The following is a 13,055-nucleotide window of genomic DNA, read 5'->3' on the forward strand; positions in this document are numbered from 1 at the left end:
TTTTATGTGACGAAAGAAACCACGCATGCGCAGTAGTGGCATGTTTAAACGGTCGGCTGACCGGAGTCTTTTGATCTTTAATGGAATAGAAACACATTTCATCTATGGCCGCGATGTGGAACCGACCCCGGGACCGGCTCCGGTGGACCCGTCGACAGCGCCACCTGGAGGCGGCGCGCGCTCACTCCCCGGTAAACGGTTAGCCGGCGGTTAGCTCGCTCGCGGACACATGTTGCTGCTGGAAGTCACGCGCCGGCTTCAACCCGCGCGCCGCGAACAGGTAAGCTCACGCGCACGCGGACACCCCCCCCCCAAACACACCGGAAGCGGCCGTCCACCGGGCGCCACGTTGAGGCGACAACGCGGTTCTAACGTTAAACAGCTGTTCGGCTCGCGCGCTAGTGCTTAGGACGCATGTTTAAAGCGTCGGGGAGACGCTGGTGGGTTATTCCCCCTCCGCGCTGCCTGCCACGAGGTGTGTGTGTGTGTGTGTGTGTGTGTGTGTGTGTGTGTGTGTGTGTGTGTGTGTGTGTGTGTGTGTGTGTGTGTGTGTGTGTGTGTGTGTGTGTGTGTGTGTGTGTGTGTGTGTGTGTGTGTGTGTGTGTGTGTGTGTGTGTGTGTGTGTGTGTGTGTGTGTGTGTGTGTGTGTGTGTGCCACGGCTCTGGGAATATAAGAAACGCCACAGTGGTGCGTTACACATTTCCATAGAACACACACACACCTAAGTATTAAAATCCAGTGGGGAGATGCAGTCGGAGAGTATGGAAATGAAAGTGTGTCGAGAACCCACACACACACCTCCCCACAGAGCCAGAGTGGACCGGTCAGGGGAAGCTTTATTTAGAGCCTGTATGGCAGTGGTCACCAACCTTTTTGAGCCCAAGATCCCTGACCTCCGCCTTCATGACGACAAGATCTACCTATTGAGGCGTTGAGAAAACGACGGTCCAGACTGGACTTATGACTTTTTATTTGGCCTAATTGTCATTTTGGTCCAGCGTTCAAATTGATGTGACCAGGTACACAGAATTTAAGTGTAATATAACAAGTAAAATATTTGTTAACCGCACACAATATGAACAAGAAAAAACACATTTGCAATGAGCAGCTGGATGAACTACCAATATAAATGTTGTATTTATTTACATTTCGTTGCCTCTGTACCTGGACTCTAGCAATGACAATAAATTGAATCCAATCCAGTTACAACACGACACTGACAACATGATCAGTCAGTGCAACTCATGTAAGTTCAGCTCTCATCACAATGCCATCAAGTCATGTGACTCCAGTCAGTGTGATGCTGTGACTGAACTCTGTCTGTGAGCTTGTAGTTAGTTCATAAGCAGACAGCCAGTCTGAGGCCGTCTGTCAGCTGTCTGTCAGTAATCCAGCTCCTGGTCTTTGATTTGGTGATTTTCTCAACTCCACTGACGAGTTTTTCGGGGCAAAATTGGTATTCATGAAAGTTTTCTCATCTGGGACTGGTTCTGAACTCAGACCGTTGGTGATTACGTTCACATCAGCTCTACAGACATCCTCAGATTTAAATAATTTTCATAATAATAAATATGAGAATCACCATTTGTGACTCCTGCATCTGTCCCTTTTCAAATAATAGTATAAATGCAATTGCAATCACTTTCAAGTAAACCAGATTGCTCTATGGACAAGAAAAAAGCTCAATGTTGAGCTTTTGTTTTGAAGGACAACAGCAGAAAAGCCCAACTCACGGAGGTAAAACCTGGCAAGTCGCCAAGAATCTCGGCTGTCGCGCACGCGCAGGCGTAACCTGTTAATGCCGTAACGTAAACATGTACACGAAGGTACAGGCATTTCAACATATATTTATTGATGACTTAATTTTATGTCTGTGTACTTTGAGCTTGTGTAATATGTGAAGTTATCAATAAAGGTCTTTCTGCATTTCCCCCTGCGCCCCACCTGTAGTGGTACGTTCCTCTTTCTGGGTGCACAGCTGAGAACACGGCTGTGTAAGCGAACCCATTTTCAGGCGTTCATGAATCAGGCGGAGATCTTTTCTGACGTCAATCTTCCAGTCAGAAAGAAAACGTTTCAGAAGACACTTCAGAAAATGTTCTAAAACAAGGAACAATGTGTTTTTGAATTTATTTTCATTTTATTTTGGAGATCGACAGGGAACGTCTCCGAGATCGACCGGTCGATCGCGATCGACGGGTTGGCGACCACTGCTGTAAGATGATATCAGGCAGAAATGTTTACCCTACCTTTTGACTGGCAGGCTGCCTCGTGTGTGTGTGTGTGTGTGTGTAACGGAGGTGGAACGGGCACGGAAGAACTTGACTCAGATGGTGTATTTTCCCAATACTTATTTATTCTGCAGGAGAGAGCAGAACACACACAATTTCCTTCTGGTCTGTCTCTGTACTTCCGCTTCCTATACACACGCAAAACAAAACAATTTACACAAAGAAAGTATACGTTGGGGCGACCGGATGTAGCTCAACAAACGGCGCCAAACTGGCTCAACGAAACTGCCACCAAACGTATATTTTAACGGTCTAAATGACACGACAGCTGGACGCCGGGATCGTATTAACGTTCCACTATTGTATGTGACATAAACGGTCACTTTTTATTAAAGAATACAGAGAAAATAGTTCGACATCGTTCCTCACTCAACTCACCTTCAGCAATACAAAGCCATTGTGACGGTGAGACGGACTCGGAAGCAGGAAGTACAACAAAGATGGAAAGCAATTTCCGCAGGAAACAGATTTTTAAAAATAACGGTAAATAAAAATAGCTCATTAAAATAAAATTCACAAACACTCAACAATATCGTTGAACAACAAACAAAAATAAAATACAATACATTGAAAACAAGAAATGACAGAATGCATTTCTGACTGTTACATTCACCCCCACTGAATTTTATCAAACATGAGCACTGACTACAGAGTGCACGCCAAAGAAAACATTACAGGTTGACAACTTACAAAGGGCCAACATTAAGGAAACCAACATAAATGTATCCCATAAGGATGAAGTGGTACGAGAGCAGTGCTTGCCTCTCAACCCAACAACTGGCAACGGGGTGCCTTGTACACCCCACAAGACCCACACAAAGTGCAGTGCAATACTGGCCCATGACGTAAGGAAAACAGAACAGTGGGACATTATACTAATACAACACTTTCCAGACCCATAAAGGCATAAGCTACCGGCTTATGGTTTTAAAAAGTAAAAATCTGGAATATGGAGCTACAACATTGAGCTACTCCTGGACAACATCCTGCCTGGACATGGTCTGTATAAGCCTGTTCACGGGATTAATTATGCGACCAAATCTTGACCTAACCTGTGCATTAAAACGACCAGAGTGTGCGGGTGAGACCTCAACCACAGTGTGCAAAGTGTCAGATGTGTTGTCCGTCTGTGTCGTGGTGTCAAGATCAAAGTCTGACTGTCTCACATCTGCTGAGACATCTGCAGCAGTCAAAGGGCAAGAATCACCAGTCACAGACTGATCAGTTGTGTGGTCCTCATGTGAGATAGCTGTGTTCTGGAGATCAGAAGTAACACTCGTCATGTCAGCCATTTCCGCCTCAGCTAGACTTGGCACAGACAACTGAGTAATCCATGCAATGGTTCTCCTCTCCGAATCCACAGGCACCGCATCAGTCAAGATGCCCTGTCCATCTTCCACAGTTACAGGAGGTTCTCTGTCACTTTCAGTGTCAAAGCTTCCACTAGCCACACTGCGAGGCTCACTCCTTCTCCCAGGCACCTCTTCTGCCTCACCACCATCATCTCCTGAAGCTGAGGATCCTGTAACTAGCAGGGATGAAGCCAGGTCAGACATTTCACATGTGTCCCCTACAGGAAGGAAATTAACCTGCATCAGCAAGTTCCTGTGGATCACCTTCTCCCGTCCAGTGACTGTGTCGCGGATTCTGTATGTGTGTGTCTCCGTCTTTACGTCCACCACAGTGTAGACGGTTGAGTCCCACCTGTCAGCAAGCTTCTTTTTACCTCTTTCCTTTCTGTTGGCCAGGAGCACCCTGTCACCGATCTTGATATTGGGTCCCTTTACTCTCCTGTTGTACAACCGAGCATGTCGATTCTGCTCTTTTGTAGCATGGGCCTGAGCAATCTTCATTGCTTCTTTCAGGTCGTCAGCGAGACTCGCCACATACTTCTCATAGCTCATCACGGCAGAGTCATGAAGAACAGTACGAAAGAGGACATCAACAGGCAGGCGGGGGATCCGGCCAAACATGAGGTAGAAGGGAGAATAACCTGTCGTCTCGTGTTCCGTGCAGTTATACATGAACGTCAGAGTCTGTAAGCGTCGAGGCCAGTCAGCCTTCTCTTCAGGAGGCAGCGCTCGAATCATGCCACCCAGGGTCCGATTGAAACGTTCCACACTCCCATTCCCCATTGGGTGATAGGGGGTTGTGTGCGATTTCTTGACACCCGAGACCCTGAGAAGCTCACTAATCAGCAGACTCTCAAAGTTAGCACCTTGATCACTATGGATGCTTTCCGGGAATCCAAAGACACAGAAGTATCGGTCCCATAGAACCCTAGCCACCTGCTTAGCCGTTTGGTCTTTACATGGAAACGCTTGAGCCATCCTCGTGAAATGATCAGTTATCACCAAAACATCGACAGATCTGTTTCTGGAGTCCTCAGCCGACCAAAAGTCAATGCAGACCAACTCCAGTGGTTGGGTTGTCTTTATGCTTTCCAGGGGGGCTCGTCCTTCAGGCTCGACTGTCTTGCTTACGACGCATCGCTGACAATGACGAACATAGTCTCTTACATCCCTGTCGAGGTTTGGCCAGAAAAACCTTTGTCTCGCCAAGCTGAGGCTCCTGGACTGAGCTTGATGTCCGGCTTTATCGTGAATCCCCTGCAGAACCTCAGTCTTCAGTGAATCAGGGACAACGTATTGGAACCGCTTTGCTTTGGTCTTCTGATCCCTTGAAATCCTGTACAACACACCATCCTTCACGGTCAGCCTATCCCAGTGTTTCAGGTACCTCATGACCAAGACAGACTCATTGAATCTTTCTCTCCTAGAAGGCCTCCGATGTCTCTCGACATAGGACAGCACACGAGAGAGGGTTCTATCCTCCGACTGCTTATCACAGAGGTCTTTCACGGTGTAAGCAGGCAAGGCGTCTAGTCCAAGCGGAACCAACTGAGGTAAGTGCTGCAACACCTCGACGGCACGGGCTCTCGGACCAACATCCCACTCAATGTGTGACTGTAGTACAGCGGACACGTCCTCCTTCGCCACAGACTGACTGTGCATGCACAGCGGACTGGATGCAGACTGGGCATGGGCATCGTTACTCCGAGTGGAGGGCTCCCTGTCATGACTGGATGAGCGAAAGGCATTTTGGACTGAGAAACTTGACATATCCTTGACTTCGGCAAGGAGACCAGCATAGGGCTCAGCGAGCAGCCTGTGGCCAACACTCGCTTTGACAAACGGCACACGGCTCAGGGCATCAGCTACGATGTTCTGTGGGCCCGGAACATACTTGATGTCAAAGTCGTAACTTGCCAACTTGGCCACCCAGCGTTGCTCACAACAATCTAGCTTTGGCTTTGTCAGAATGTGAGTCAACGGGTTGTTATCGGTCCAGACAGTGAATTTGTGGCCTTTCAGCCAGTGACTGAACTTTTCGCAGACTGACCATTTTAAGGCTAGAAACTCCAACCGATGAGCTGGATAGTTCTTTTGGGACCGAGATAACGACTTGCCGGCAAAAGCAATGGGCCTGGCTCGTGCGTCACCCTCCTGAATTTGAGACAGAACCGCACCTAGACCATCCAGGGACGCATCAGTTGACAGCATGAAGGGACGGTTGAAATCGGGGTGAGCCAAGACAACACAGTGGACCAGTGAAGCTTTCAGACTTTCAAAAGCCTGTCCCTGCTCCGGTGTCCAATCAGTCGCATACAGCTTCCTGCTCGACAGTTTGTTTTTGTGTTGTTTACCTTTTCTCTTCGCACCTTTCAATAGGTCAAACAGCGGCTTGGCCATTGCAGAGTAACCGGGCATGAAGTGTTGATAGTAGTTTACCATCCCCAAGAAGGACCGTATGCGCTTCGGGGACGGAGTCACGCCATCAGGCTCCATGAGATCAGTGCTTGTCATGTTGGTGATGCTCTCAACCTTGCTGGGGTCTGTTGAAACACCACTCTCATCAACAATATGGCCAAGAAACTTTACAGACCTCCTGAGGAAGAAACACTTTTTGGGGGCTAACTTCAAGTTGTGTCTACGCAGCCTCTTAAACACCGTCTCCAGGCGCAGCAAGGCAGTCTCCTCATCAGGTGCAAACACCAGCAAGTCATCCAAGTAGCATAAGAGACTCAAATAGTTTTGATCACCAAAAATGCTTGTCATCATGCGCATAAAACTCCCGGGACTGTTACAGAGGCCCTGCGGCAGACGGTTGTACTCATACAGGCCCATGGGAGTGGTGAAGACAGAGTATTTCCTGTCATCCTCGTGGATTGGCATATTGTAAAACCCGGAGGTCAGATCCATTGTGCTGAAAAGGCAGTCCCCCCTAGCGCTGCCAAACAATCTGCCTGGTGGGGAAGAGGATGAGCATCCTTCAGTGTCCTTTTATTCAACCATCGAAAATCCGTACAGATGCGGAGATCTCCGTTTTTCTTCCACACAAGCACCAATGGTGAAGCGTATTCACTGGTTGACTTTCTGATGATCTCTTTTTCCTCCATCTCGCTCAGTACCTGATGCAGCTTTTGGTACTGGCCAGGGGGCACTCTCCTGTATGGGAGTCTGAATGGCCTGTTATCCGACAGGTGTATGCGATGAACGAAGTATTTTGCCTCCCCACAATCAAGATGGTGGCGTGAAAAGATGTCCTCATACTGCATCACAAGGTCAGCCATCCTCTTCTTACTGTCCACAGACACTTCACACGACTCAACGTCAACAGTACTAAGCCAAATAGAGCCAAGCATTTCTTTGGAAGAGTCTGCGTGAGCAGCAGGAGGCACGGCTGATTGGGTGCAGCCAGCCAGGGGAACCTCTGTCTGTTCAGCAACATCCATGTCCTCAAGCGCTGCACACGTATAGACATCAGCCAACTTTGCATTTCGCCTCAAGAGCACAGGTCTGTCAGATGTATTGATGAGCTTCAGCGAAACCTGCCTGTCTCCCCAAAGTGTCGTCACAATCTTTGCGACCAGAACACCCCTGGGAGCTGAGCGGGATGAAGTGGGCTCTGTCATGACGGTGCTACCTGGGGAAATAACAGTGTTCTTGGGTAATTTTCCCCAGATGAGATATTCACGGCCAGGCTCGAGGCAGGTGGCTGAGTTACATCTGACTGTACCGACCTTGTCAGGAACATCTCCACCTTTCCATGGGCTCAGACCTGAGAGCATGGACAGAAAACTTTCAGTGTCTGAGTCTTTGTCTGGGCAAGGGCCGGATACAGTCTTCCAATAGGACTTGCAGAGTTTAGACTGGCGCAATACGTGTTTTATAACATTGGTCCCTATAATCAACTCATCATGCTGTCCAGGGACAACAAGTGTTGGAACAAACATCTTAGAACCATAAACTTCCATCTCCACACCAAAAGCACACTTGGGCCTAACACGAAGTCCACCACATCCAACAAGGACTACATTGACATCAATTTGTTCTTGGTCAGTTATCACTCCAGCATCTCTCAGTTTCATCTCAGCTGTTTCACTAATGCTACATGCCATGGAGCCACTGTCCAACATGCCACCTATTGTAATAGTTCCACCCATTACCACAGGTGTGTAGAAAAGACTGTCACTGCTGCCAACCCTGTGAATATTCTGATAAACAACCACCTCAGATTTATCACACGAGTCTCGCAGACGTGTACACAGTCTCAGCATCAGACATGTCGTCTGTTTGGGAGTCTGTTGTGCGACCTGTACTGCCTCCCTCTGAATACAAGTCGGCTAGTTTCCCTCCGTCTGGTGTCGGGTTGAGTCTTTGGCAGGGCAGTTCAATTTGGTGTGGCCGGGGGCATGGCAGCCAAAACAAAGTCTCTCGGCCATACAATGTGAGATGGTGGTGTGGCTTGAGTCATTGCAGACCTTACAAACTGCCTCTCTGGAACGCTTTTCATGGGAGGGACGCTGGAATCGCCCACCTCGAGTTGGATGCACAGTGTCGCGCGACTGCATTTTCTCCATCATCTCCTGGAACATGTCGACCATACGGGTGAGAAGTCTCTCCTCTGACTGTTGGAGATTTTGTGCCACGACTGGCACAGAGGGACGACTCGGAGCATGACAGAGTTCACCTGGAACTGGGGCAGATGCTGGAGAAGGGCAAAAGGGATGACACACATGATGCTGGGTTTGGGGATGGGAAGGTGAGGGACTCTGAGTAAGGCACTGCACTGCCTGGCCAGTCGATGGCTGACTGGGCTGGTCAGAAGCCACTGCAGTGATGTAGCTCTTTAGATGTGCAGTACCCGCGGCACCGCCACTAGACCTCAACTCGCGTTGATATTCATCAATCCTCAGCTGAACATCACGCGAGGTCCATTCGTGAAGTGGTTTAAACTTCAGAGTGCAAGACAATTCTGGGTCAGGGCAGTGCTTGACAAACATAAGCGCCACTTCATCATTCATGTTCCCCGTCCGCTTCCCTTGTCTGTGTAAGCCTACGAGAGCGAGGTCGGCAGCTTTGTTCAGTCTTATCCAGTAGTCGACTGGGTTTTCTCTATGCTCAGGCAAGGTAGCATAGAAGTCTGCGAGAGGAAGACATGAGGGAGTGACACTGAAGTAGTGGAGGAGAACATTATATATCAGTTCAGGTTCTTGTTTGACATTAAGCGCAGGGTCACTACGCAAGGCAATCTTCACAACATCTCTCTGCTCTGGCTCCCAGTAAAATCAAGAATCACTTTTAAAATTCTTCTCTTAACGTACAAAGCCTTGATTGGTGATGCACCATCATATCTTAAGGAGCTTGTAGTACCATATTGCCCCACTAGAGAGCTACGGTCACTAAATGCGGGACTACTTGTAGTTCCTAGAGTCTTAAAAAGTAGAATGGGAGCCAGAGCCTTTAGTTATCAAGCTCCTCTTTTATGGAACCAGCTTCCAATTTCAGTCCGGGAGGCAGACACAGTCACCTCGTTTAAGAGTAGACTTAAGACCTTCCTCTTTGACAGAGCTTATAGTTAGGGCTGAATCAGGTTTGCCCTGGTCCAGCCCCTTGATATGCTGCTATAGGCTTATAGCTGCCGGGGGACGTTTTAGGATGCACTGAGTACCTATCTCCTCTTTTCTCTCTCCTTAAGGATGAATGTTCATCTCTCAATCACACGTTACTAACTCTGCTTTCTCCCCGGAAGTCCTTTTGACTTTACGTCTCATGGGGTCATCGGACCCTATGAGACGACATAGATCCTATCTGCCTGATGGATCATTGAGGTCTGGGTCGTGGAATTCCTGCTCCTGACTACGCCACTGTCCTGTTGAGACTCCGCCTACTGTTGAGACTCCGCCCACTCCTCCTCCCCACCGCCATCTGCCTGATGGATCGTGGAGGTCTCCATCGTGGAATATGCCTACTATGAACTATTCATACACTCTGTCATATTCATTGAATGTATTTTAACTCTAAATCTGTCCTTCTGTACACATTACATCTATTGCATCTGTCCATCCTGGAGAGGGATCCTCCTCTGTTGCTCTCCTCCAGGTTTCTTCCCTTTTTTTCCCCCTGAAGGGTTATTTGGGAGTTTTTCCTGGTCCGATGTGAGGTTTTGGGGCAGGGATGTCTATGTGTACAGATTGTAAAGCACTCCGAGACAAATTTGTAATTTGTGAAATTGGGCTATACAAATAAACTGAATTGAAACTGAATTGAATTGAATCTCTGGCCTTGCCCATCAAATGGCTCATAACTTCTTCTGCTTGGTCACACAGAGGAAGCTCTCGTTTTCGGAGATGTGTTTTAGTCATGTCAATCCAGTCCTGGACTGGGTATCTGTCAGTATTGTCACCTCTGAATGTCTGAAGTCCTTTATCAGAGTTCACATGGACTGTCACATGTGGAGGGCGTTCATGTTGGTCAACAGTACATTGTGTTGTCTGGGTGGTAGTAGTCTGGGTATCACTGTTCATGTTTACAACACCAGCTGATATTAATTTCTCTACAATAGACTCACCAATTTGAACACCTAACTTCCCTACCATGTCTGTGAGATGGTTTATGGCATCGACATCACTGTCAGGAGTAGACGTAAGAGGACCCCTCATTAACCCACCAACAGGAGTACAATCTGGGCTCTGACCTAGCCCTGTATCACAATTATCCGGTGTTAGTTTAGAGTATCCCACATTCCTACTGTCAGAAATATGACTGAGCCAAGCACCCCTCCCCTTTGGCAACTTAGGGCTAGCAAACTCATCCATTGTTGCTATAGCGATCGTTTTTACAACCAATAAATGTACTTGCGTTGTGTATTTAGAACCAAAACGTAGTAGAAATGCAATGAATATGCAGAAGAAAAAAAAATGTATATATCAATAATCAAAAGTCATCGACACACTGAGATCAAACAATTTGAAGCACTATGCCCTATTCCACAATCTCTTAAAAACCTGATATGACCACAACGGTCTTCAAAGGCGGATCAGGATGTCAGCACAACATCCACGGCGACGAGCATCAAGCTGGTCTGAAGATCCGAAGGTCACGGCACCAGTGTAACGGAGGTGGAACGGGCACGGAAGAACTTGACTCAGATGGTGTATTTTCCCAATACTTATTTATTCTGCAGGAGAGAGCAGAACACACACAATTTCCTTCTGGTCTGTCTCTGTACTTCCGCTTCCTATACACACGCAAAACAAAACAATTTACACAAAGAAAGTATACGTTGGGGCGACCGGATGTAGCTCAACAAACGGCGCCAAACTGGCTCAACGAAACTGCCACCAAACGTATATTTTAACGGTCTAAATGACACGACAGCTGGACGCCGGGATCGTATTAACGTTCCACTATTGTATGTGACATAAACGGTCACTTTTTATTAAAGAATACAGAGAAAATAGTTCGACATCGTTCCTCACTCAACTCACCTTCAGCAATACAAAGCCATTGTGACGGTGAGACGGACTCGGAAGCAGGAAGTACAACAGAGATGGAAAGCAATTTCCGCAGGAAACAGATTTTTAAAAATAACGGTAAATAAAAATAGCTCATTAAAATAAAATTCACAAACACTCAACAATATCGTTGAACAACAAACAAAAATAAAATACAATACATTGAAAACAAGAAATGACAGAATGCATTTCTGACTCCGTTACATGTGTCTGCCTGCATTCAATCAGCGAGAACATTAAAAAAAACACTCCGTGAAGCCGGGTCGCCCTCGCCGCCGGCTCTCTAATGTCTGAGGGCTCTGGCCAAGTGAGAGGGTCAAAGGTCAAGGCCGGCATGGACCCATGTCGGCCGATATAAAAGACGGTGATCCGTCCCGGTAACTGACGAGCCGCTCCAGGAGACGTTTGCATAGATTCAAATGTCTCCGGAGCCGCTCCATCAAAGCAGCACCTGGCCGAGGCCTCCAGGTACCGGACCTCAGCTGGAGGGCACAGCTGATTGGCCTCTTCGTTACTATGGAGACGCACCTGAGGTCGCGGTGGGACGACGAAGGTTGAGCAACTCATCATCTTCTGGAGGTCTTCTCTCTCCTCCGGGTTGCTCCTCATTCCAGCTTCAGCCTTTTGAAAGCAACAGGAAGTCCAGACAAAATATATATGAGAATAGTTAAAACCAGACGACACTCAATGCACTCGAGCTGCATTCTCTCTGCTGACCACCAGGGGGCGACTCCTCTGGTTGTATAGAAGTCGATGCTTCATGTGTTAAAGCTGCATTCTCTCCTGACCACCAGGGGGCGACTCCTCTGGTTGTATAGAAGTCTATGCTTCATGTGTTAAAGCTGCATTCTCTCTCCTGACCACCAGGGGGCGACTCCTCTGGTTGTATAGAAGTCTATGCTTCATGTGTTAAAGCTGCATTCTCTCTCCTGACCACCAGGGGGCGACTCCTCTGGTTGTATAGAAGTCTATGCTTCATGTGTTAACGCTGTATTCTCTCTCCTGACCACCAGGGGGCGACTCCTGGTTGTATAGAAGTCTATATAATGACTCTACTCTCTTAATTTATTCCCTCAGTAAACATTGTAGACATGAGTTTATGTCTCTATCGAATATATATATATATATATATATAATTATAAATTAAGTTAAGATGCTATTCTATTTGGTGCATAAACATGTTGTTTGTGCACATAACCTCAATTCCTAATAATGTTTCTTAATATAAGGACCACTTATCTGTGCCCGAGTCTGGCAGAGAGCGAGCCTCTAAATTCCGTTTCCCCCTGAACGCAGCACGAGCTCGGCTGAGCCTGAAGTTCAAGTCAATAAAGCAGGAGAGAGATGAGGAGATGACTCTCTCCTCACGCGTTGGACTGAGATGCCCGTTGCCTCGGTAACGGTGGATAGAGCCCCCCCCCCCCCCCCAGCGGGTGGAGGTCATTCCTCTGCGCCTCCAGCTCGGGGGTTTCTGTCTTCACGATCATTTCTAACTCATCAAACACATTCTGTGGAGGAATGTCTCAAACCTCCAGACTGTATTGATCCGGATTGATTATTTACTTCTTCTTTTTTTATCGATTTTTTTTCTCAGTTTCACTGAACAAAAAATTAAATGAAATGGAAAAGAATAATAAAACATATTCTTTAAATACAAATTTAAAATAAGACAGACCACCCATAGAAAATAGATAATACTTTTAAAGATTTCACTGATTGTCCTTGCCTCAGTGGACCAGCAGGAGCAGCTCTCGGGGCGCAGTTCCCCAACTCTGACCGTTGCCTAGCAACCAGGAGGAGATGCTTTCTCCAGGGGGGGGGGGGGGGCATTTATTGTTCAGGAGTAAATAAATGGCCGACTGAAGAGAAGAAGAGAATAATACGATCTGCACACGGCAACCGC

At 47.5% G+C, this 13,055-nt stretch overlaps 1 protein-coding gene across 3 annotated transcripts in view; it reads left to right on the forward strand.

The window, feature by feature from the left end:
- The first annotated feature begins 91 nt into the window (after nt 1–91).
- Nucleotides 92–13,055, forward strand: part of LOC130194635 (suppressor of tumorigenicity 7 protein homolog) — a 50,075-nt gene continuing 37,111 nt past the window's right edge. For 2 of the 3 annotated variants that reach the window (XM_056415662.1, XM_056415665.1), the window contains exon 1: nt 92–280. The gene's annotated coding sequence lies outside the window, so the exon portion shown is untranslated. The remainder of the gene's footprint in view (nt 281–13,055) is intronic. The other variant, XM_056415664.1, reaches the window with a different exon arrangement.

The sequence above is a fragment of the Pseudoliparis swirei genome, chromosome 6, assembly GCF_029220125.1.
Source record: "Pseudoliparis swirei isolate HS2019 ecotype Mariana Trench chromosome 6, NWPU_hadal_v1, whole genome shotgun sequence".
Classification (NCBI taxonomy): Eukaryota; Metazoa; Chordata; class Actinopteri; order Perciformes; family Liparidae; genus Pseudoliparis; species Pseudoliparis swirei.